Consider the following 4687-nt stretch of genomic DNA (forward strand, 5'->3'; position numbering starts at 1 on the left):
CACACACACACACACCTAAAAACAAGTAGAAACCATGTTTAATTTTTCCCAAGGGAAGGGCTCAAAAATAGGCTCTCCTATACAAATCAGAGTTTTTCACTTAATTTTCTTAAATAGAAAGTGGTAATTATGACAGCATATTCGTTCAGGTGTGAGCAACTGGCTGGGAAAGCCCCATGAACACAACATCATATTCTGTAAAATATTTTTACCTGTTAACTTTACTGGTCCTCTCTCCTAATGTTTCCATTAGCCAGTCCCTCTGTAAACCCCAGCCTTTCTCTAGGTATTCTGGGTAAATGTCCAGGTTGGGAGTCAGGGCAGGTAGAGGGAGAATTCAGTAGGTCCATTTTTTTTTCAGATGTCAGAGCATGACCTTGGTGAGATAGGTCCGAGAGCTCACCACAGCACATGTCAGGTGATAACTGGGGGTCACTGACTCGGTGGGGCCCCAGCAAGTTCACATGGAAACAAACAAACAAACCAGAAAAAAGCCCAGGTCAGTGCACATGCCCCAATATAAATGCAAAGCAAACAGCCTGGTGCCTGGAAAAGCAAAGCAGTCAATTTAATTATCAACACCCTGCCCTACCTCTCCCAGAAAAGGAGTGGGGCATTCAGGAACAGAGCCTAGCTGGTTTTCCTCAGGATGGATTTCCTTAATTATTATATGAGCATAATGGCATGCCTTACTCTAAAAGTTTTAATGCTAAATCAGTTTTATAAGTTTGGCTATGCTCTATTTAGACACAGACTCCATGGCCACATACAATAAAAAATAAATAAATAAATAAACTCTAAGTAGGGTAAATTATATGTAATATATCAACATAACTATTTGTTCAATGACAATAAAAAACAGTCATTGAAGCCCAAAGCCAGTGACAATTCAGGCAACTGACTCCAGCTCCAATACTGTCCTCATCTTCTGAGCCCAAGGCTGGGGAACTCAGGGTGCTAGAGTAGAATGAGGACCGTGGACCTCGGGTTAGAGGACATCACTGGCATCCCAGTATAGACCACACAATGTGTAGGTGAGAGACATATCACATGGATTCACATGTAGCTCCCGTCTCAAGGTGGGCATGAAGTCAGGCACCTGAAGGAGGGACAGAAACAACCCAGAAGCACTTGCTGTGCCCAGCATGGTTATAACTCCATAACATATTCAATCCCCACAATGATCTGACTCAGGAGGGACACTTAACACTCGAGTAGAGTGACTCACAGAGAAATTGAGTCATTGGGAGGTAAGCACCTCTCCTGAAGCCACCTGAGTTCCTCAGGAAGGACTCAAGTCAGCAGGTCCAGCCTGTCATATGGCACTACCTAACCCCACAACCCAAGTCATAATGGGAAAATATGTCATGATGGCACTCTGCTGAAAGGAGGTCATCCATCTTGAATTCCAGATCCAAGTGTAGGACAGTATGTGAGGGCTTGGGAATCATGTGGTACAAACACACTTGAGAATGTGACTGATAGACCATACCAGGTATGAATGTGCACTCCTGTATTCTCAACACTGGGGATACTGAGGCAGGAGGTTCTGGTTCAAGATCAGCCTGGGATACAGAGTGAGACCTTGACATAGGAGATAAACACACACACTCACAAATCTACACACATACACTCACACACACCCACATACATACACACACACACACATTCACATATCTACACACATTCACACACCTACACACACACTCATACAGTTGGGGGTGAAACATAGAATATGGCTTGTTGAAGACTTTGGCTGGGCCCTTTGTGGGGCATTGCAGACTGGTCTCCAGTCAAGCTGAGGTCTGAACCCTGATGGTCATAATTCACCTTCATGACATGGTAGGTGTTCCCTTATGNTCCCAGAACTCTGGCCCCTGCCTAAGTTACCACCTCCCACAGCCCCCACAAGAGAAGCATGGTCAATAGTCAAATAGACAATGGCCCTACAGCCCTTGTTGGAGACAAACGGTTCATCTTTTAAGAATGGCCCTCATATCTGGAAGCACACACCTTGTAGAGACAGTACTAGCAGTCTGCCCTGACTAGAAAGATTGGCTTGGCACCAGAGTGCATGCAGCAAGCATCTGTCTGATCACTTGCCAAACTCCTCAGGGCCCTGGATTCCAGCCCCTAGCCTGGTCTGCTTGAGCTTAACTGGAAGGCAGCTGGGAGCAAGGGTGAGGTATGCTAGGGAAGGAAGCTGTAGGTTTCAAAAGACAACACTTCTTCCTTTCCTACCCTCTCCTGCTTGGCTGGTTCTCTATTTTCATTCAGAAACTTCATCATTTAAAAACTAAAATGGACTTGGAACACTTTTACTGGAAGTTATGGGGTAGATTTGCAGCAATTTGGAACAAACTTGCCTCTTGCCTNTGCTCCATGAGAAGTGCCACCTGTAGTACACAAAGCCATGGTTGCCTTCATCCAGGTAGCATGGCTGCACTTACTCGCTATTCTTCCTTCTTCTTCTTCTAGACTTATGTAAGGATCATAATAGAACCAGGAACCAGGACTGGTGGCATTTGTAGATCCAGAAACTGCCAGATGCCAAAAAAAGTCCACCCACATTTCTAGGCCTTTCCTTATGTAATTAGTGGGAAAGTGTTGAGGCTAAGTCTGTTGTACTAACCTCACAGTGGTCATAGGAAGGTGTGAGTCCAACATAGGTTTTACACACTGTGCAGACGCATCAAGCTGGGAGCCACAACAGATAGCTGCTACTGAGCATTTCAGATGTCTTCATCATTGTGACATTACACCTAGCAGGGGANCTAGCACAGGCGCCCACATTAGACTGGCTGCCCACCCAGTGACCACATGAATAAGCCTAGGGACAGTGCAAGATGGAGGTGTTTAACATCATCAAGAAGTTGAGCTATTATGCTTTACCAACAGTCCTTGCCGATTTAGTCTCTATGNATTTAAACACTAACCTACATGCTCTGATACAAAGATGATAGGGGTGCCCATGATTCAAAACAGAGGCAGAGAAGACTAGGGAAGTGTGTGTAAAGTACAACATTCAAACTGTATGTGTGTGGGGGGGGGGCGGATTATAGGGGTTTAGGAAAGAATCCCAGGTCCCAGGTGAACAGATTTTAACACAGTGGTGAGGGAACTATATACAGACTATGAAACCTGTCTCACAACAGTGGAAAGCATAAGAAGAAACCTATCATGGGGACTTGAGCTGTCACAGATGGAGGCTGNTGGAAAGTGGAAGTCTGGTTAGACCTAAAGAATGACACCTCCATCGACCAGCCTGGGAGTGGTAACTCATTCTCAGAATGAGGAAGAGTACTGCAGTTCCTTCCAGGCACACCAGCCCAATCTATTCATTTTCCAAGAAGAGAAGGTGACTATTGTGGTTTGCAAATGAATAATTCCTGCCCGACACAACTGACTACTGCTATTTAATGCAGACTCCTGCTCTTTCGCTGGGCAAGGTCTCTGACTCCCAAGCCGAATGTCAGGAATTAAACCAGATTAACACTACCCAGCTCATGGAATGGCTTTGGGAACTGATTCTGACAGTAGCTGAGTCACACATCTGACTTGGAGACTGGTGTCTTTTTATCTGAGGAATGAGAGTAACCATCTCTGGTAGGGACTTTTTCTCTGTGGAGCAGATGTTGCTGTTTCGTTCCATTATATGGNGTCAATAGAGTGGTCAGAATCACAGAGACAGAAAATGAGATATATGGTGTTGGGGTCTGGGATGAGAGAATAGAGAGTCCTTCATAGGTTCAGGGTTTTGGGTTGGAATAGCATCAATGATCTGGAGATTGTTAGTAGGGTTAGTAGCATAGTAATATGAATGTACTTACTAACAATGAACTAACACAATTGGCTAAATGGTAACTTTCATGTTATGCATATTTCAACAATATAACCGACAAAGTACTTTTGNTGATTTCTTATTGTCCCTGTGAGAAAGTCTCAAATCTTTGACAAAGTGTTCGAGGCATAATAGGTGCCCTGTTCTCTCCCTTGATCCAACCTTTCCCTTCTGCNGTTCAGTCCATCAGCCCCTGAAATGCAGTCACAGGGGTTCTGCTAGTCTGCTGAGAACATTCAACTTCTCTCCACATCTTCATTCCTTTGTCTGGACAGGTTTTCTCATAATTTACATTTCAACTTTAAAACCTCCAACTCTGATGCTGGAAATACGGCTTGGTATTCGAAGGCACTTGATGACACACCTGATGACTTGAATTTGATCCCAGGACCACACATGTGGAAAGAGGCCAGAACATCCTGAAAGTTATCTTCTGATATCCAAATACCTCCACATGTGTACTGTGGCTCATATATCCACAAACACACAGGGACAAGTTCACATACATACACACACACACACATACACACACACACACACACACACACACACACACACACACACACACACACAATGTAAAATAAAATTTGTAATTTTTTTAAACTCTGAAGGAACATCCTTCTAACCCAAGTGAGGTTAACCTCTGTTCTATAAAATTGTGTGTTCCTTCACTATGGAATTTAGCACTTGAAACTTACCTAATATTTCAACTTTAAGAATGAGAGCTCACTATCCTGCCCATTCTCAAGGTCTCCATGTCTCTCCTGTACAAACCTTTTACCCTAAGATGACTGTTTACATTGGGATATAGATCAAGGGCAAGCTCAGGGACAGAAGGCAGAGTCT

The sequence above is a fragment of the Mus caroli genome, chromosome 8, assembly GCF_900094665.2.
Source record: "Mus caroli chromosome 8, CAROLI_EIJ_v1.1, whole genome shotgun sequence".
NCBI lineage: Eukaryota > Metazoa > Chordata > Mammalia > Rodentia > Muridae > Mus > Mus caroli.